Source organism: Tyto alba, unplaced genomic scaffold (genome assembly GCF_018691265.1).
Source record: "Tyto alba isolate M040663 unplaced genomic scaffold, T.alba_DEE_v4.0 Super-Scaffold_2, whole genome shotgun sequence".
NCBI lineage: Eukaryota > Metazoa > Chordata > Aves > Strigiformes > Tytonidae > Tyto > Tyto alba.
The window spans coordinates 60068860-60091735 of NW_024881282.1; the positions used below are offsets into that span (position 1 = coordinate 60068860).

At 35.4% G+C, this 22876-nt stretch overlaps 1 protein-coding gene across 2 annotated transcripts in view; it reads right to left on the bottom strand.

Moving 5' to 3' along the window:
- Window positions 1–22876, bottom strand: part of IMMP2L (inner mitochondrial membrane peptidase subunit 2) — a 469876-nt gene that overhangs the window by 110117 nt on the left and 336883 nt on the right. The gene's annotated exons all lie outside the window — the stretch shown is intronic.

Sequence of the window (22876 nt, forward strand, 5' to 3'; positions counted from 1 at the left end):
TTTCACTAGGGCTTCCTTTATACTATATTGGCAGAGCGATGAGAACAGGGAATATTAATTTTAAGGCCAGAAGGTACCAATGTGATGACCCAGTTTGAAATATGGATAAGTACAACCCTCAGATTTTCAGTCAGCCATTCATTCATGGATTATTGAATAACTCACTATTAACTGGTATCTTAAGCATGCACTGTTAAGTGAATTTAAAATTTCCATTATTTTATGTCAACGTGCTTTACAAATGATACTTGCATTACAAAATATTTGATATTTTTATTATGTGTTATACGTCTTGCAAGTTTCACAGACATGACTAGATGAAAAGAACTTCATCTGAGTAAGCACATAAGCCTATGTTAAGTGTTCTTAAATGCTGACATCCAAAAAGCACTCTGCTTTTATAAAAATGGGAAAGAAGATAACTTTGATGCACACTTCAGTGATAGGGAAAAATTATTTTTAGGGCCACATTACAAACAGATACAGAAACTACTCTTCGAAGTTTAGCATAATAGCATAATAAAGTTATCATGGCAAAGACTTATCCCCCCAAAAAGGAAAAGTTAGGAAAATATGAAAATATATTCTGTAGATCCACTGGTATATTAATAACATATTTTTTAATGTATGACCTTATGAATCATTTATTCTCTGCAAGCTTTATTCTGACATCTGTTTTTTTTACCTATATATTTCATATATATGGTTCAATAGCTATATGAAAATACACAATCCACATCACATATACATCAAAAAAAAAGTCAGGTTTCTTAAGCTATAACACTTCAACTTCTGACCGTTGATCACATGTATTCTCTCTCAGTGCACTCCTCTGCTACCTTTAAAAACTGTCTAATTATTCTGAACACTAGTTTGGCCATCTCACTTTTCCTTAAGGCACACAAAACAGCCACCTAATTAAACTACAACAAATAGATTAAACATGTTTGTCTGAATACCAACTAGCTATGGAAATAAAAATTGAATTAGAAAAACTTTTAAACGCTTTATACAATATAGTTGATAGTTCGTATAACAAGGTTTTTAAGTCAACATTATTTACAGGTAATCAAGTCCAGACAACATCATAATTTTTATACTTGTTTCACTTCCCAGTTGATGGCAGCATTGTTACCTTATTTGAATGAAAGTACTGCAAATAATACAGATTAATATACAAAATTGCCTACCAAGCCTTCCATTTTATTAAAGAGATTCATCAGACATTGCCTTCAAGTCTTCCTGTAACTGAGGTTTTTTTCATTTGTAAAAGAACTGGTCTTTTGTTATTCCCAAATATATAAATGAAAATATACTAACAATGTCAAAGGCCTTTCTACAAAATTTCTTCCACTTACTCTAGTAGTCTAATGAACTAAATGTACCTGACAGGATTGTGAATATTTATCTAAAATGATAAAATGATTGAAAGGACAAAGAAAAGCCAGCTCATCCACTAGAGACATTAGCCTCATTGCAAGCCTGAAGTTCTCTTGATAACACTCCATTTTGTACCAGACAGGGCACTGTAACAGAGAAGAGACTAGAAATAATTATAAGAGAGAAAAGATGAGCGAACACTGCTTATGAGAATCACAGAATTTATGGGATCATTGCTATGAGCAAAGGTATTCTTGACAGATCAGATTGCCAGCAAAAGATGTTAATCATACCTCTGAATCCAGATATATTCGACAAGAACATACCAAAGACTTAGACTGCAAAAAGAATGAGGAATCATCTCTTCTAATTGTCTTAATATCACACAATTTCACGGATAATTGCTCAAATTTCAGTTCAAGGCTATTTTCAACACAACTCATTTTTATATTCTGTTTCTTTCTTCTTTTCTTTCCTGAATTTTCAAAATATCCTGAAAACCCTCAAGCTTTTTAATGAGTAAGCAGCTATGGAGATGCTGTTGCTTCATATGATCAACATACATGATACAATATGCTCTTTATTTCAATGTGCTCTTCCTTCATATATCTCTTTCTGGAGAAGTTTTTTATTATTTCTACCATTCACTAAGAGTTCTTCCCAAAGCTATAATTTCATTTAATCTTTGATGATAACTATAAGAGGTGATAATATTTCTAGATTGTATTTTATCTTTGCATCTTCTACTTTGTGCTTTAAACATATGTTGCATATCTAGGGCTCGGGGTTTACCCCTCTTGATACTTTTACCCATATGTATATATTCACATCACTGGATGTGAACATACACATCTGGACTCAGTGATCTTAAAAGTCTTTTCCAACCTATATGATTCTATGATCACAACGGTCTGTTACACAGGTGCTGGCAGGCATTCTGTAAGTTGAGTTTAAAAAGCGACAGCCACCAGAAGTTATTTTCTAGGTCTTATGAACAGTAGAGCTGCAGGAGCATCAAGCAGCAATGCCAGGGGATCTGGATTTTAAGGAAATAATTTTACCTTGGGTAAAATTTCTTTGTATTAATTTCCAGTCACTTTTTATGATTCCCATTTCCAGCCTTACATTGCCTTTCTGTATTTTTTTTTCAACTCATCCCATGTCCCTTCAGAAACTATGTAGAAGAGCACTGCAGATCACCATGCACATAACATGTAGCAACGCAGGAATTTCCCTCTGTTTCTGAGAGTTTTGCTTACACATTCAGGAGGCATGGGGCTGCCTCAAGCATTTAATATTGCTCTTTCCTGCAAAGCAGAACTCATTTTGCTCCTACTGCTAAGAACAATCAACTAACAGTAGCTTCACTCCCACATATGACATCATTCCTTTTTCCTGTAACATTTGTGTGTGGTTTAATTCTTGTATCTTCTACACTATTCCCTTCATATTGTGTGCCACTTTATTTTCCCTGCATGTGTTTTGTTCATTCTAGCACTAACTGCATTCTCATTTTATGATCCTTTTCACAGCAACTCTCCTCAACCCTTTTAGGAAAATGTAGTTTTGGTGAATTTTTAATGAAACTGTGGATGATTTCTGCTAATATGTAATTGAAATCACACAGATAAGTTCAGAATCTGGTCTTTTTTTTTCTTTTTTTTTTTTTTTTTCCAAATTAATGAAACCTATAGCAAATTATTGTGGAGGTGATATTGTGGAATACCTGTTCAAGGACCATATTCCTTTCAACGTCCATATCATAGAATCATATAATGGTTTGAGTTAGAAGGGACCTTTAAAGGTCATCTAGTCCAACCCCCCTGCAATGAGCAGTGACATCTTCGACTAGATCAGGATTCTCAGAGCCCTGTCCAATTTGAGCTAGAGTGGTTCCAGTAGTGGGGCACCTACAACCTCCTTGGGCATCCATAACCTCTCTGGTCATCCTGTTCCAGTGTTTCACAACCCTAACTGTAAAAAATTTCTTCCTTATATCTAGTCTAAACTACCTTATTTCATTTAAATCCATTACCCCTTGTCCTATCACAACAGACCCTACTAAAATTTTCACCCCATGTATAACTCTCATTACTGCCTCTAATTGTATTGAGATTATTTTTATTTAAGACAAGTATTAGAAAATACTAAATTTTATATTGATATTCATTTTGCAATTTGTTCAACTCTGGATACTATAAAAAGATATCTGCATATACTACATGTATGTAAATATAAATATTCCTACACGCTTTTACACAAATCTGTCACTCCCATTTGAGATGCCGAAACTACTCCATTCTTCTGCTCAGTACATTCTCTTAATGAGAAGAAACATAACTATTTTAAGGATAAATTAAGACAAAAACAAACCAGTTATTCTGTGTTGAAAAAAAGAGCAACGGCTCATCTGTTGCATTCACTTCATTTAAATGGCTAACCAGTTTACTGACTCAGCAAAAAGAAAACATCCAATATCTCATTTTTCACTAGTACAGTCTTTCCCTTGTGAATCTGTCTGACTCCAAATGCCAACACTGTGCCCTTTCAAGTTAAGATTATGGAACTTCTTCAGTTTGCTTCTTTTGAGAAAAGTCTCATTAACCAAATGAATGTATCATTTCATTACCTTCTCACATTTCCCTACTAAATTATATTGATAATTAACATGACAGGTTTTTGCTAATATCATTAACAGCTATTAATAATATCATATTATATATTATATTAGATGAGTATCATTTGTTAGATTCATTATCATTAGCTTTATAATTTTACCAAGGTAAAAACTTACTAGATATTCTAGGTCATCTCAGTAGAATTACCAAACCCTACTATGGTAGTCAAATTGGAAATTTTATACCTGTAAGAACGGGAGGATATATAGAAATCAAAAAGATACTGCTATCAAAAAAAGTAATTCTTGCACTCCACATCCTCTTTCTATTAATATTGAATCAACTGGGAAAATTTCTGGATAAAATTTTATCTCTAGACATGTTTGAAGGAAATTAAGACAACTGTTTTGAAGTCAAGATTTACAGTATTGCAAAGATCAAAATTTCACCTGATACATACTTAATGGTTTGGGCTTAATATCATACTGCAGCAATATCTTCCTTTTTCCCTCTTTCAGTAACAGATGTAGAAATTTTCCTCTCACTAATGCCTATGCCAACCTAAGAAAAGAGATGGTCCAACTCTTTTCTAGATTAAAAGTTTGGAACTTAAAAGTTAACTCAGCAGTTAATCTTCCAGCCTGCAGTATCTGAAAGTATTAAATAAAGCTCTCTATAAAGCTCTTCTTGCTTGAACTCACTTTTTCTCCACACCCAACTCCTCTCCCTTAGCAATTCTTCTGCCACAGAAACTGCCAAGGGAGAGGCTGTAACCTGACCTTTGCTTGCCTATCCTGTGCAATTTCTCAGCCTCAGGGTGGAGGTTGCTGGTCATGCCACCTTTCCAGTAAATGTGCTCTGTGCATGTAAATGTGAAAGGAGGAAGAGGGGAGGAGAGAAAAAAAAAATTAAAAATCTTTTGTATCCCAGAGAGGAAAATCATTGCATCGGCCACCTTGGACAACCCTGCTGGCTTCCTCTTCTGAGGAAAAGCTGTTGAATGGAGAATATCTCTCTTTCTTCCAAAAAGTCATGATAGAGGCATTCATAGCAGCAGTGCCTCTTCATCACTGCTAGAGCTTACTGGGGTAGGGGACAAAGCTCCTATATTCTGATTCCTGGATCCTCCTCAGCTTAAGGTTGTTTGAACCCTAAACACTAGACATAGGCAGAGGATGAAGAGAAACATCAAGCCCAACTGTTCAGGTCAGATCATTGTGCAGCCAGGGAAAACAAGGCAATCAAGGAGAAAAAGACGTGCTTCTATAGACTTGTCATTCCAGACTTCTGACCTAGGTATCCATTTCAGAATATGATATTACTGCATTAAAACAGACAAACCCTTGTGGGTGATCACAAATCAGACCTTTTATCCTCCCAGGAAGGTGTGCTAACAACAGGATTAGAATCACTGCCTCTGTTGACTGCTCTCTTTCTGAATCTCTTCCAATTAAATTTCAACCAGCTCTTTCCACCCTTGAGTCCCCTCCTGGAGGTCAGCACTAGGACACAAAGTCACCACATGCATGCTTACAGCTTAGTGATTATGGCATTCTCCATCAATAAGAAAGACCGAGGTTATACCCCACTCAGACTTTATAAGATGCAAGTTGTGTTCTTGATTGCATCTAATTTGGTGTCTAGGCATTGTCTGCTAAACTACCTGGCACTTCTGTCCATGTGTAGCTGCTCATAACAAAATACCAAAGAACTGCTGGAGTACCAGAACTCTGTCTGGGACAGAAGTGGGATAGATGGCAAAAAATCTGCATTTAGCTTAGATTCAGATGGTTTGGTTTTACTGAGCCCATGGAGCCTGGAACAGGGCGCTGTACTACACAAAATAAAGTACTACTGAAGCATCAGGTATATATATATTAATATTAGCATGATCTAACCAGTCCTTCCAAGACTGACAACATACTTGCTTGCTGATATAAAAGGGCCTTTCAAAATATTTAAGTTATCTACTCTGCAAAGACTCTACAACAACTTACCCAGGACTGAGAAAGAGTAAGATCCATGACTCTGTAGAGCTTATTTAATAAATAGTGAAGATAGATTCTGCAGTGTTTCTCATGTCAGAATGGCATTTGAAACTGTTAAGTTTTAACACATCACAAAGAACAATACCCCACCTGTTTTTTTTTTTGAAACCTTGTAAGATCAGCAATGTGAATAGCAGTCTCAGTTAACATCAGATTCTTGTAGACCTGTGACTGCTAAAAGAGTCTGGCAATATCTCTGCCTAGCTCCAACTGTAAGAAATAATTCCCCACCCACACACCTCTCACACAGAACCTAATTGTTATACCTCCTTTATTGCTTAGTGCTAACTAAAGGTATTAAAATTTCCTAATCTGTTTAGGCAGCATATACAAAATGTGGAAACTTAATAAGTGCTTTCAAGATGTGTTTTGATTTTTTTTTTATTATTATTATTATTATTTATGGAAAGGGGACAGTTGTTATTTCCTGTGCAATGGAATCCTGAAACTTTACATGTTTTCTTCTATTAATGTTTGTTAGAAAAAAATATTAAAGGATGTCTTTTATTGCTTTTCTTTTAAAAGTGCATTTTCTTTTTTAAAGGACACAACTATCAAAACAATAATTGAGAGGCTTGAAAGTTAGCTATAAAAAATAGTAACTCTGCATTATTGAATAAAAGTATATCTTTTGATAAAAGTTATGAGTTTTAAAACTCCCAAATATTTCAATTGTTTTATCTCAAATATGTATGAAAAAATATTTAACAGTAATGAAGATGTATTAGAAATAATGATACTTTCTTCTGAGAAAAAAACTGAAATCATTGTAAACTTATGGAAAAGGTCACATAGAATACATTTTGTAAATGTAATGCAACACTGGCCATAATTTGGGAAATATAATGGAAACTAAGAACAATAAGAAATTTCACATAACATTAATCACAAGCTTTCCTAAAACTTAAAAAATAGATTAAACGCAAGAAAGAAGTGGGTTAGGTTTTTGTTTTTGTTTTTTTTTTTTTTTTTTCAGTCTTTGACTTCTGCAACAATAGCTGCTGTCATAAAAGCTTGGTTTGGCTTTAGACTTGTCTGATTTTAACCTGAAAACTTGTTTCCAAAATTCTAAAAAAGCAACATGTTTCATATGGCTTCTGTCAAAATATATGAACACACATACTGCAAAAGACACCTAATTTTGAAATGGTGATGCTCTTTCAGACTGAACTTTCAAATTAAAGTTTTGCAAGCCTCTTTATCCTTTGAGGTTTACTATCCCTGGTATAGATACATAGAAATTCAACCTTGGTTTATATATCAACCTTATTTTAAAGGATATTTATATTAATGGAATGTTAAAGTAACCTATCACACAATCTGAAATTGCCAACAAATATTTTAAAAACAAAACTCCAGGTGTGAATTTTTTTGAGCATTATGACTGTGTAACACAATACAAATTACTACTACTGAAATACCTTGAAACACAGTGAAATTAGTGCAAACCAATATGCAAATGAAAGCCAAAATATAATAAATGAGTTGTAATACAGACCTCTCTGAAGCAGCATTTAAATAATTCCAAAATAAACTTTGAAGACTAAAAATATGTCACTCTCAGGAGCCTTCATCATGAACACATCTCAAAAACTGTATTTTGGTTTGTAAAATATTTCAATTATTTTTTTCCTAACCAGCCATACAAAATCATGTGATTGGAGAGAGGTGTCATTCTGATTTTTATTGGGAAACATCCAGTGAAATTTATAATTACTTTTATGAAATATGAAGTGGTTAGCATCTTCTCCATCACAGCTATGTTAACTGAATTTAAAAAAAAGAAATCCTGACCTGCATGTTACAAGAAAAATTAAGTAACCAGGAATTGGTAACTGCTTGTCCATAATAAATGTGAGCTGAAATTGTGTAATTGTTTTTGGACTAAATATTATAAAGCAATGCACTTAGTTGTCATCCATCCTGTCTGCAGCTCACTGTTATCTGATATGGATCCCTGCGTTGCTGATGACACTTGACAGTGCCTCATGTTCTCACTGAAAATGCCCACAGAGCACATGGCAGACTGACCTTGACTGCCTGAACATCTTACCTGTCCTTGGGTAGGGATCCTCCAAACCTCCAAGAAGGATCCCAGTACCACATGTCAATAAGTCAAAGTTAGATAATAACAACTGAGTCCCTAGTATGCCCACCTTCCTTACAGTGCATGCAGATGTGTACCCAGGTCCACCTGGGGAGCCGTGAGGCATCAGATTTTCTTCTCTTATTGTCTGCAAACTTCACTGCAGTGTCACATCCCAGGTAATTTTGGTCTAAGATAAAAAACTATAACCTTCCACAAATTGAAGCATTGAAGGATTCATGTATTCAAGAATTATCCAGGTTGAATCCAAAGTGTGTCTATTCAAGAGATTTTGTTCAAAAGTTCAAGCAAGGCAAGGTGGATAAAACAGAAGGGGTTTTTTAAATGAAAGTCTGTCGATTTATTTGTGTCTGATACACATTGCTCCAAAGAGACCCCTGAAATAATTACAAGTAGTAGACATAAATGACTGAATGAAAAGACTGAAATAATACCAGTAACTTTAGTTTTCAAATTTTAAAAAGGAGTATCTCTAAGCACTTTTTATACCTTAATAGTATATTTCATGATTTGCTCACAATTCTAATTAAACTCTCAAAATAAATGATGTTGGTGCCTTCATATCTGACAGTACAAGCAAGTAATGTAGAAATTATAGCACACAACAGCTGATTTTAATTTTTAGCCAATTGTCTAAACATTAATGCAAGATTCAGGTTCTTCCTCTATTTTTAATCTTATCTGAAACAGAAAGATGAGAGAGAAAAACTCATTTTCATATTTCAAGATACTATGATTTAAATACAGGTGTGTGCATGAACGTCTGAACATATACATGTTTATTCAGGGGGATAGCATTGCCACCTTGAGCAGTCTATGTACTGGATAATTTTTCTAATACTTTCTTCCACTGAATAAAATTCTTGTCTTGCACTACAATCCTGTAAAGCAGTCAGCAAGTGAGCAATCAGCCTGAGTGACTGGTGATTTCTGTCCCTTACTGTAATGGTATGATTACTTTAAGGGGAAAAAAAGCGATAAGCATGAATGAAACAAACATTCAAGTATTTTCCTTCTTAAAAGAAGACATTTTCTAGGATGTTTCTACAAAAAAAAATTATTACTGAAATAAACAATTACAACTTGAAGTAAGCATCACGCAAACTTTTCCTGATATTAGATTCATAACTAAACATGGATACTAATATTTCTTGTTGTTTAAGTTTAAGCTAACAATCCAGAATATTCAAAAAGCACACTCATCATTAATCTTTTATGAAGAGTACAAGAAATGTCTTATTTCTGGGTCTGAGCAGCAGTCCATGTTGCCCTATAGTCTGTCTCCAAACAACTGCAAAAGCAGACAGTGCCCAGGAAAAGCATGTAAGCTTGTCTACTCTCCATGAGCATCAAGATTTACTGTATCAGAGATTTTTGATCGTACATAGTTGTCTACATTTTTTAGTATCCATTTATTGATCTGTTATCCATGAATTTGTCTAACCCATTTTTGAACCTGCTAATACTGTCTGCCTCCTCAGTCTCCTGGGGCAAAAAAAATCCAGTTCACTATCTGCTGTGGAAAGAAGTACATGCTTTTGTCTGTTATAGACAAATCTCCCACCAGTCTCATCAAGTGCCCCCAGCTTCTGTATTGTATGATTTGGTGAACAATTCAGCTCATGCACTGCCTTCATAATTTTGTAAACCTTAGGTATTTTTCCCCTCAGCCTCTGCAAACTTAAGATTTCTTGTGTTTCCAGTTGCCAATGTCAGGCAACTGCTCCATCAACATTGTTTTTGTTGTTTTTCTCTTTAACCTCTCTCTATGTCCATCTTTAAAATCACGTCTCAAGAAGCAAGGATTGACAGTATGCTTCAGAGGTTATATATTCCTAGCTTGTTAAGGCAGACCTATATTTGCTGAATATTTCTTTAGGTTTTTTAGCTCTGGTATTACAACTTAGATCAAAAGTGGAAACATAATGAACAGAAATGCTTAATTTAGGAATGTTCTATTATTTTTTCAGAGCAGCCTACTGTTTCCCACATGCACCTATCTTTAAACACTTTTTTTTTTTCTGAAAAAGCTCAATTACACACAGTCCAGTATTGGATAATAGTAAAGAAGTGCTTCATGGTGCCTACAAAGATTTAGAAAACTGATCTTTGCTCTTAGGAATAGTTGTTAATAATAGCTTCTTTTTTTTCTCACAACACTGGAATTTCATATTGCTTTGTTAAAAGGAAAACCCTGCAAAGCAGTAAAAATTTCAGACCAAAGATACTCAAAGAAATAATCTGAATCACCTACAAAAGCAAAGGGCATTGTCCTTATTAATACTTTCACAGCGTTCGGTAACCTCACAGCACTGAGTCAATTGAGGTCTCATTAAACTGGTCTATTTCTCCCATTCTCCTTCTCCCCAAGTATGTTTTTCCATTTAATGTTACTAAACCCAGAAAATGTTCATTCAATATTTATTCTTGAAAAGCCTTCAGAATTATTCTTTGACCATTTTAAATACCAACAGAGAACTTAATCCTGTGTCCAGACATAGCAGCAACTTCCTTGTCATTGCCTTGTATGTTAGCCAGAACACAAGTATTCTGAACACATTACTGAGTCTTGTATCATTAAGAAATACTTGGAAAGTAGGGGATTTTTTTTATTTATTTTTTGAGCCACAAAATGCTACACAGGAAATATTTCTGATTTTGCTTTACACAATCTTGCAATATGAGAGTAGGAAAAAATAGATATATTTTTGTATAACAACAGAGAATCCCAGCATGCTGGTATTTCCAGAAAGAAAAGCACTAGCAGCATGATCAGATGGTTCTAAAGAAGTGAGTACAGTGACAAGAAGCAACAGGAAAGACTTTTAATCATAATAGCCTGAGACAGACACAAAACTCCAAGTACTTGGAGGAGCAATCAAGGGTCTGCATTTGCTGCTGGAAGGTGGAGCTGGCATGGGGAGACTCCTATTCTAGTTACCATTTAAAAAGCACATACTTCTACCTCCCAACAGTGCAAGGGGAGCCGAGGCAGCCAACCTTCCCTCTTTCTTTCAGAAAGAAAGTTGTGCTCCAGCACAACTCCCCGTCAGTCATAATCTGTCACTTTCTCTGAGCATTAAGACTGCAATTAATTCCTTACACCTAGCTATGCAAGGAAGTGGCACCGTATGATCCCCAGTGAGCCATTCTCCTTGTCATAGCAGAGAATGTTTACAAGAGAAAGATAAATAATCTGACAGACACATGTCAGCTCAAAAACCCCTGTAAACATTTGCTTTGGAGCAGAAAAACGCACATGTGAATTTCTTTAGAGGACAGCTTTAGAGCTTTATTATATTGCACAGGCCTTTGAGAAAGAGCAAATAGGGAAGTGTTGCATAGAAAAGTGAAACAGAGTTGTTGCCACATAATTGCCAGCTCTTCCTCCTATTCAATGAATTACTTAATATCTATTTTAGGAGAGGGACAATCATAGTTTGTTATATCTTACTGGTAAAATTCCTAAGACATAGAAGCATGTTATGTGATTTTCTCCTGCACTGCATGCCCAGTTCATTCTGCAACTTCTCACCTGATGAGTTGCAGCAAGCACCTCACTATGGAAAGTCAGTAGAAACCAATAACCATCAATACAGTTGGAATGTCTGAAATAATCCGCATATCTAAAAAGCTACCTGATATATTGCTGTGGAAATACTATAGCATTTGCTGTACTGAGAAAAAAAGCAAAGTAATAGCAACATAAAAAGTATTTAACAGCAGAGTTACTGAGGAACAAGGAAGCAGGATTTCTACCCCAGCCTTTTGCACTGCTAGTGCAAAGGGACTTCCCCATTTTACCAGTAACAGCTTAAAACCAGCTATTGTGAAACCTGGAAATAAAACAAATTAAATTCACAGCAGTGAAACCACTCATTTCTATTTCAGCCTATTGTTGCTTTTCAGGAATGCTTTAGTTTTTCTTTTTTTTTTTTCTTTTTTTTTTTTTTCTTATTTTCCTACAAGCCTTTATCTTCTCCCCTTCCTTTATATTTCTGTAGGAGAAAGGCTAATAAATGTTAGACGTGTTCCACAATGGATTTTAGGTTTCTCAACGACCCTAAGAAATACTTTTAGAGACATCATGCACCTAATAAGAGTTGAGTAGAGTCAGTCCAATAAATTCCTAGTGCTCATTCAGATCAAACACACCATAAAACCTTGAGCACTGTTTTGCTGTGATATAGCCCTTCTGTAGAGCCATACTGTTAAACTCCATGTCATCTCTTCTCTCTTCATAGGATGTCATTTACTCAAAACAGCCATCAAAAGATTCCTCCATACCTCAGAGATGCAGCCATTCCATTCATTGGGTTGCAAAGATTTGCATTGTGAAAAGCACATTAAAGAATGTTCTTTATATGCAAATTCCTCTGTCAACACAGCTCTCTGCTGCTGTGCATACCTGCTTCTCTAGAATGACAACCTTGCAGATAATAAATATAGTGGATCTGAGAAGATATTAATAGAGACACTAACAGCTAAAAGGCAGGTGATAAGCCATTAAATTGGCAAGAACAGTGGATTTTTCAGGCTGAAGATATTAGAAAAATTAAATATCTTTTTTGGGGGGCAAGAAGGTGGAACTCCAGACCTGCTTGATATTTCTGTGATCATAGACTATTAGGAAACAATACATACAATGTGCATGATACACATCTCATAAAGTGAACACAGTGAAAAAAAAAAAAAAAAAAAACATGAAAACACTATTAAAAGTCTGGAATGGATAATTCACAGCATAAACTAAAAGTAAGGGAACATTTCCTGGGTCCATAACATTAGCATTATCATTTATTACCACTACTGTATCACATAAAACAAGAAAATATAAACCATAAGGAAGACAGACAACAGCAAAGAGAATGAAATACTGGACAGTGAACTTTCTAGCTCTAGATTAATTATAAGAGACATTATCTTTTATAGGCTGGTCAGTAATAGGAATGGACAAATACATAATGTACTGGTGTACAGAACATTTGTATTCAGTTGATGTTGGAGAATGGCTCAGAGACAAGGGTCCTGTGCCTTTAGCCAATAGACTGTAAGCCTGCATGCCTAAGTTGTGCCTTGTCATGTATTAAGAAAATCTTTGAACAAACGTTAGTGCAGGCTCTGCTCATACAAAAAGAAAAAGGGGGAATTGTTGGAGAATGGCTCAGAGACAAGGGTCCTGAGCCCACCGAGCAATTGTATGATCAGAGCCTGCTCTAGCTGCTGATGCTGGGCCTCACTAGGGTTTGCCTGCAGCTGCTTGCAGCTGCTGATACATGAGGAATGTCAAGGATGCTTCGGCCTTGTGTACCGTGGTGTGTCGAAAACAGGTTAAGGGGAATTAGGAATAGTGGTCTGAGAAACCTAGTGTTATGGTAATGGTGGTCTGAGAAATATTGTGTTATGGTACTGTTGTGTATTGAAAACAAGTCAAGAGGAATTAGAAATAGTAGCATGAGAAACTTAGTGTTATGAGAAGCTTGTGCTGTAAGCTAACTGCAAGTAGGTGGACCGTGCGAATACGACCTTTAGAGCGTAAGCCAATCAGCTAGTGACTAGTAGGCATAATAATTATCATTGTCTGTATAAATATATGTACCCTGGACCAATGAAGACACACAGCGATTGATGCTTTATCTTCCACACTGAACCCGTCTCGGCGTGTCATTCGTCCGCAGCTCCGCAAGTTTATACTTAGATGATACACAAGGTACAATTACAGTTCTTAGATTTTAGATTTCCATTACAAGTTTTGTTAATATCATGAGTCACTTCAGTCTCATATTTCAATTTAAAACATTTATGGCAGTTCTGAAACTCAATACTCAGTCTGTGAGTCTGACTGCTGTAGGTTTGGAAGATGGATCACATAAAAGACTTCAGTCTCTATTCAGGAAATACAACATGTGGAGTAAAGACTACACATTGCTTTAGCTTCGCAGAAAGTATGGAATTAAAAGAACAGTAAAATAATTTGCTTCATAACAACCAGTAAGAATTTGGCAACTACTTACCTCTATTTCTTACAAGTCAGCAAGCAAACAAGCAAATTATGCTCTGCTGTATACTACTGCTACAGGTAGGAGTCCCAATAGGTGCATTCCTATGAACCACAATGCTATTGCAGGTATCCCTTTATGAACAAATATGGAGTTCATAAACACTGAATTCAGTGAGAAGTTTTCCTGTCCTACCATATGCATAGTGTTTCCTGTACATTTTTAGAAGTCCAGAAAAGGGTTCTTCAGGACTTGGCTGGACCTACTAACCTGCTAGAAGCAGGAGTGGCACATCTAAAGAAGAACATCTCATTAGTCCTTGTGGGTTTTCTGCACAGATAATATTTCACTAAAAAAAAAAAAAAACGGAAAAATATTTGACTATTCTAATTATTAATAGCTAATACATCTTCAGTGAGAATACCTCAAGAAAAGTCTAATTTTCATATTCCATCACCTCTCATATCAGCCATACATTTTTATGCCTGATGCATGTTATTAATCAAAGGGTTAGAAGAGCAAAATGACAGAAAAAGGTAAAAAGATAAACTGAAGAAATACCAATATAAACAGGTCACTCACTTGTTCAACTAGATACGATATCTATTTTCAGTATATTCAGTATATGCTCAGCAATGTACAAATGCGAAGACAGTATCTTTACTGCAAAGGGCTTAAATCTTGTATAATAATGTAACTTCCCTGCAAAGCTAGATGGCTCCAAATACAGAATCTTCTTATTTCTAAATCACTGGTTCAAATTTCTCCTGACTTTACAGATTTAAATCTGGCCTACTACTGTTCAGAAAATATTTTTGGATATTTTTGTCTGTCAAAAATGTCACTACCATGAGATGCACTCTTATCAAAAGTCCTATCAGCTACCCAAACCTGAATAAGCATAAATCCTAAAATATTCTTCAGATCATTGTCTTATCTTCAGGACACTAATCATCATGGGATATGGGATATAAAAAGTAAACAAGGTAGTGATTACTTAACCTAAAGAAAAATGTTTAAAAAATACTTAAGGATTTAAATAAACTAAAATAAAGAAATTCAGTTATAGACCATATTGCTCCTTCTTCTCATACATTATATACTGAATACATTTTATTATATTACATGCTTTTAAACAACTGACACCTTATTAGAAAAGTGTAATGTGGCACAGTTACTGTTGCGATGGGAACTATAATATTAAACTTTCTGATTTATGTACACACAATCTCAGATATAATCATAGAATCATAGAATGGTTTGGGTTGGAAGGGACCTTAAAGATCATCAAGTTAGAACTCCCCTGTCATGGGCAGGGATACTTTCCACTAGACCAGGTTGCTCAAAGCCCTGTCCAACCTGGCCTTGAACACTCCCAGGGAAGGGGCAGCCACAGCTTCTCTGGGCAAACAGAAAAAGCATCAATGCAAGAAAGTAAGACAAAGCAAGAAAGCACGAGAAAGGCACAAAGCAAGAAATCAAGAAACCAAGCAAGTCTTCTGCTCCATTTCAGATTTATATGATTTCTTTGGCAATTTTCCTATCATTTGGCTTAACTTTATAAATTCAAATGTAATATAATCAGGATAGCTCTTACGTCTCAGGAACTAACTGGCCTGGCTTTTGTCAATGACCCCTTGTCTGTTCTTTTTAAAAATTATGTCAGACATTTATTAAAGCTCTAAATACGAGTTCATATGTGATGTGATAGCTGGGCATATCTAGAGGAAACAATGTCCAAAGAGAGAGCATTTAATGGCAAACATTGTCACATCAAAATTTATGGGCCTGTCTGCTTTACTTTGACATTTACAGACTGACATGGAATTTCTCTATTTCCATTGAGCATTTTAAGGGGCTTAGTCACAATCCAGTTATCTGTGAGTGCTGTACAAATGGAGATGCACTCAAGCTTCATGAAGGGCTGCTCACCTCTGATAGGAATTCTCTACTGAGTCCTATAAAGGTGTGTGTGTGTGTGTGTGTGTGTGTGTGCACATACATTCCTATATATGCATGTCTGTGCGATGCACAAGAATTATGTATTCCTTGGCTATCTCAGTCCCAAATAAGCTCAACTAACAGATAGTTCCCTACACAATAAATAAGAAGAGAGAGGTCTCAGAATTTGGTATGATTTTTTAAAAAAACAGTGATTTTTTTAAATTGAATGAATAAGAATATTTGGTTTGTAAACTCCTGTGAGTAACTCTCAGAAGTTTGATTACGCAGACTTCACAAACAGCAACAGCTCTATATATTCATCACCTTTGAAAACTGAAGACTATGTCAATCTCCAAATGGCTTCTTTTAATTTATTTTGTTTTTCTATATCTTTTAAGAGGAAGAAGATGAGTGTTAGGGTTAAAGTAATGGATATATGAGAAAGATAAAAATCCTAATCACTCAGCCTTATCTGATATACATAAGAAATAGCTTTTCACAAAAACCCTCCCATAAGACTGGTGTGCTTACAAAACACACAGTAGAGCAGAGGACCTTAGGTGGTAAACTCTCTGGGTTTTGGTATTTTTTATATTCCTTAAACAATCATCAAAATTCATAGAGTAAAGCAATAAAAATATAACTGGAATGATTTCAAAAAAATAAGTTTATAGAGGAAATTCATATTATTCTTTCATGTTTACAATCTGTGAAATCTTTAGAAAACAAAACATAGATTAGAAATACTGAAAAGTTTGAAATTAACCCTGCTGTAAAGTCTATAATGAAAGTAAAATCTTTTTTTTAAAACTTTGTGTCTCTTGACAATAATACAAATCTTTCAACCTACAAATATCCAGTCCTTTTACACATAACTCACTAACATTTAAACTGCTTGAATAGAACAGATAAACACATTAAACGGTCAGAAATCTGACAAGACTACATCTCCTAATGTACGCCCTAGTTACTGGCATTTTAAATTCGCAGTGTCTGTAGTTTTCTATTGTACACTCAATACATTGGTCAAACACAGCTCTTAGCACAGTTCCATCTGATTCTTTTGTTTGATCATGTGGCTTTTCCTTTCTATATAAATCCAGATGACTATTAAAATTCTTTAAAACTTACTTTTAAAATGTATTTTAATTGTCTTTTTTTTTTTCTTTTTTTTTTCATATTCACTTAAACATTTATTCCTGATGTATGGTAACAGATTCTTTCTTCATTTGCCTGACTTCTCACACAAACTGACTTTTGTGTCCACTGTCTTAAACTAATTGTCCATATTATATGGTTTTCTTTTGATTATATGCATTTGATAGTTAATGCACCTCTAGGTCAACATTCTACAAACTAAGATATAGTATATAGCAGTGAGATATACTTACATGTAAGCAGATTACATCATACCAACATCTAACTATCATCATAGAATAGATTCATAGAATGGTTTGGATTGGATGGGACCTTAAAGATCATCTAGCTCTAACCCTGCTGCCATGGGCAGGGACACCTTCCACTAGACCAGGTTGCTCAAAGCCCCATCCAACCTGGCCTTGAACACTTCCAGGGAGGGGGCACTCACAACCTCTCTGGGCAATCTAAATCTACCCTCTTTCAGTTTAAAACCATTACCTCTCATCCTATCACTACACCCCTAATAAAGAGTCCCTCCCCACCTTTCCTGTAGCCCCCTTTAAAGACTGGAAGGCCGCTATAAGGTCTCCCCAGAACCTTCTCTTCTCTAGGCTGAACAATCCCAACTCTCAGCGTATCCTCATAGGAGAGGAGCTCCAAACCCCTTATCATCTTTGTGGCCTCCTCTGGACCCACTCGAGCAGGTCCATGTCCTTACGCTGGGGTCCCCAGAGCTGACCGCAGTACTCCAGGTGGGGTCTCACTGGCCACACTTCTCTTGATGCAGCCCGGGATACAGTTGGCTTTCTGGGCTGCAAGCGCACATTGCTGGCTCATAGTTTTGGCTCATATTCACTCTTGATGTTATGTCTCAATACATTAAATTCATTCTCACCATTACTCTTCATAACCATTAGATGTTAGATTTTTTTCTTTCCTTTGTTTTTGTGTTTGGCCTCTTATCTCATCTCATCTCATCATTTCGTGTCATGTCATCTCATGTCATGTCATCTAATCTCATCACCATTACAGACATGTACATATACAAACTCTTCAGTCACAAACTTCACCTTCTTACACAAGCTGTGCTTACCCATGCATACTGCAAAATTCCTATGCATCAGAAAAGAAAACACTGATCTGCCTCACACCAGACAGCACCCCAGAGACTGTGCTGAACCTCTTTACTGAGCTTTGACACTGCACCTATTTTGTTCCTCATCCTTTGGGCTCAAAGTCCTCCTGCCAGATAGTAAGACAAAAGAGAGCAGAGAAAAGATTTTTCATGGCACTTCTTGAGTCACTTCAGCCACCCAGATGACACTCTGTGGACTCCAAATCCTTGTCTAGGATAATCTGGTCTTCTCCTCTCTCTACTGGAAGGGAGGCTGGGTTCTACAGCAGGAAGAATTGGGTTCTTAAACACAGTTTATGAGACACTGGGTTGAATCCCTTAGTATAGTTTTCAGTAGCAATATATTTCTGCATAATTTGTGTCTGAATTAAAAAGTTTGAACAATTAGAAGGTCTGTGTTTAATTGTGTAACACTGTTTAGGGATCTGTAGACAACCCTTTCAAATTCCGCAGGTATCCGGACTACTATTTTCTGCATACCACTAAAGTTTGCTGTAAGGAAGTGCACTGGTGATGTCTGTCTCCATGTAAGGTTTTTAAAAATAATGACCTCTTATGAATTTATATTTTGTCTTGGGAAACTGGGAGATAAGTGGTGTAGGCTGGCTGCAGATGTACATCTCTGCCAATACAATTTATTCTATTACAGTCCAACTCATCTTGTCATATTGCACCAATATCTCTGATTTTTGTAGCACATGCCTGGCCCTTTCTCAGACATTATCACACTTCATATGCCAGCAATTTTTGCAACAACTGATTGAAAGGTGAATAGTATCTTTTTTGGCAAATACAAAATATATGTTAACACATTTACTTTTCATTACTCCATGGCGCTTGCCATGCATTTTATTTAATCAAAATCCACAATATTTTTTTTTTATTTATTCAGTATTTTGTCAGGGTTATTTCTTTCATGATGTTCACAGTACTAATAGCAACATCAGTTGCTAGCTAACAGATCAAATACTAATGGAATCTTTTTCCATTGTTCTGTATTCGATAAAGATTATAGACTTATAATATATTTTTAAACTTTTATATTTTTTGAAAAGGCTTATGTATATATTCTCACCAAAAAGCCTTTACTGTTGCAAAGATTATTATTAGGTAACATCTTACGGGAACGGTCATCACCCTCACAATGATCAAATTCCACTGTGATTAGTTTAAACTTATCGTGCTATGAAATAAAACTAGATTTTAAGTAGCTGTATGAGAGAGGAAATTTTCTTCTAAGATTATAAATGCTGATATCTTTTACCAATTATCTGATTGGACCCACAGTCGATGACCCTTAAACCCAAGATTTTCTGTGCACTGCATGTTAAAATAAAATTTATGCATTTTAGAGTTCTTGTTCTCTAAGATGTTAAAAGCAGCAATCAAGATTGGAGGCCCATTGTTACATACTGTATAAACCCATTAACTGGGATTCCACTTAGCTAAGTTTAAAGGTTACAAACCTATTCTAAACTCATTACTATCAAAGGAGACACATACAGATGAATTATAATTCATTCCATCTATCTTGGCAACCATTTTTATGCAATATAGTTTTACATATAACAAGTAAGAGGTAGACTTGTGATTTTTTAGAAGCAACTCTCAATAGGAAGTATAATTGGAACAGGAAATTTTAACTACTCAATCAATGGTTGTGTCAGAAACGGTGTATCACACACACATTCTACCAAAGTCTCAGAATATATTTTTGTTGCATAGAAGAAATTAGGAAGGGGGGCACAACAGTGTTAATTTAATTCTCCCTTGTAAGAAGCAATTCATGGTAAAATTGAAAATAAAATGTGTGCTTATGAAAGCAATCAAAAAACAACAGAACATGCTTTAAAGATGGGGGGAAAGCATCAATTTTTAACAGAAAGGGGAAACAAGTGTAGAAAAAAAGATAAAGGAATAGTACAAATGTGTATGTTTAAAATCAGTAAGGGTAAATAATTAAATGAGTTGAAAGAAGAAAGGAGCTTAAAAGGTAAAACCAAACAGTTCAATTAAAAAAAAAAAAAATGGGAAAAGAAAGAAAAGGAAAGTGTAGTTACTTAGCAGTCATTATATTTACATAGGACAAAAAACTATGATTTTCTCGTCATAGCACAGAGAGAAGACTGAAGGGCTCAATACCTTATTTGCATCAGCTTTCACAAAAAATAACTCATGACTACAGACTTAATTACAGGAATTTTAATTATGGACCAGGATCGTAAACCAGAATACAGAGAGAACCTGTTATATAAGATACAGACTCTGGATGTATGCAAGAAGGTAAAGCAGAACAAAGTTCCCTTTGACTAAGACAGTCCATGAAACAACAGTGATTATCTCCATGGACCCATGCAGGGCAGAAGATACCTCGGAAGCCTAGGAAAAGTAAATACAACACCTCTGCTTATATCAGATAAAAAAGATCCAGCGATTATTGAGCAGTTGGTCTAACTTCTGCAGCCAAAATTATGCCAGAGGAAATTATGATGGATTCATTCTCAAACCATTTATATAATGATGAAATGATAAATATTGAGCCAGGATTTTAAAGAGTAAATTGTGTTAAATTGATCCAAATTTTTTTTTTTTTTTTGACAACACACCTGATTTACCAGACATGTGAAAAGCAATAGAAATATTATACCTTCATTTTACTGTGGCATTCCTGAAAACAGAGTTTTGGGATGGGTTTTTTGCAGACATGAGAATAAATCTGCCACTTTTGTAGAACGAATGCAGCAGCGCTGACTGTAAAGCACCAAGAAGGGTAGGGATAGGTCACAGTTTATTACAGCATGCTATATCATGCCATACTGTTTTCTAGATTCTGTGAGGGGCAAGAAAAATGGGGCTACACTGGGATTACTAACTCTTCCAGAGCAGCAAAGAGCAGTTTATATTCCCTGGGATGGTTCTGCAGAAATTAGCCTTCACTGGAGAAGCTTAGTGCCAACTGGGTGATCACTAAGTTGTAGGCAGACCCAGAAATATTGTGCAGTTGACTAAAGTTCCTTAATTCATTCCATATTATGTGGATTATCTGTTTTTGCAGTATCTTTAATATTTCAGCTAATGGAAAGTACTCTTTAGAGTTATGGCTATCCCACAGAAAAACTGAATGGGTAAAAGACTCTTAAGTGCAAGTTTAGTTCTTTTTAGCATTTTTACTATGGAAACAGGAGATGGAATAGAGCACTTTAATGACTGAGGAAACAAAATTGTTATGGGTTGTAAACACTTTGAAAAGAAGTATCAGAATTTTAAATTATTCTATTACATTTTAAAGATTGTCTAAAAAACACCACTATGAGATTGGCTGAAGATGTGCAAAATGCTGTCTTTAGGAGGGAGTAACTGAATAACATTTCTGCAACCATTTTGCAGTAAAGATTTTGGCCATTACCTCTGATCACAAAATATAAGATAATGTTCGTGGGGAAAAAAAAAAAAAAAAAAGACAAGTGTATTTGAGAGATGTAATACAGAAATGTATTAAGAGATGTTTTGTATATAAAGGAGGTTGGAAATGGACAATTTATTTGTTTTATCATCTGCTGAGGTCCCAGCTGGAGTACCACATTGAACTTAAGAAAAAGAGAAATCTACCAGAGAGAATCCAGGGAAGAGCAAATAAGTGATACTAGATTTCAAAAATAGATGTAGATCTCAGTACAAGTAAAACAATGCTTCTGGGAGAGTTAAAAAAGACCTGTCTTAATTTTATTCACATGGGGATAGGCTCTGATCTAACTGTTACCACACAGTAAAGGTATAACTGGGAAAATTAGCACTAGTTTGAACAAAGGTCAGCTCAATGTTCATTAGCAGTCAAATCCAACGTCACTCATTGTAAGGAACAGAGGAGAAAAACCAGAAATAGTCATTCTGTTATTATAGAAAACTGTGATGTATCTCTTATGCATCTAATACTGTGTGCAGTTTTAATATAGATGCCTAATATGACAGTTCTTGATAGAGATTTAAAATGGTACAGTAAAACTGACAAAGGTTTAGAGAAAAGTAATACATTTGTTAAAAAGACTTGGATTATTCAGCCTGGGAAAGAGACAATTGGGCAGAAGAGAGTGATGAAGGATTAAAAAAATTGTGAACAGAACAGACAAGGTAAATAGGAAACTAATTTTCCAATAGAAAATGTAAGGGACATTGAATAGAAAGTGATTAGTAAGTTCAAAACTCGTTCTTTAAACAGTGCATAGGGAAGCTTCAGAACTGCTTGAACAGGGTGTTGTGGATGCTACAAGTTTCAAAGGGTTTGAAAAGTGATCAAATTTATGGAAGAAAAATCTAGTGAAAAGTTTATTCAAAGACATCATCAGCCTCAAGACACTGCTCAAAGCTAGGAGAACATTCTGAAGTTGTCCCTATGCACCTTCCTTATCTTCAGATTCTCCTCTGACATGGTAAAGTAATCCTGTGATAAATAAGATCTGTTAGGAAAAATAGAATGCCCTTAGCTGTTTTAGTCTGGACTAAGTGCA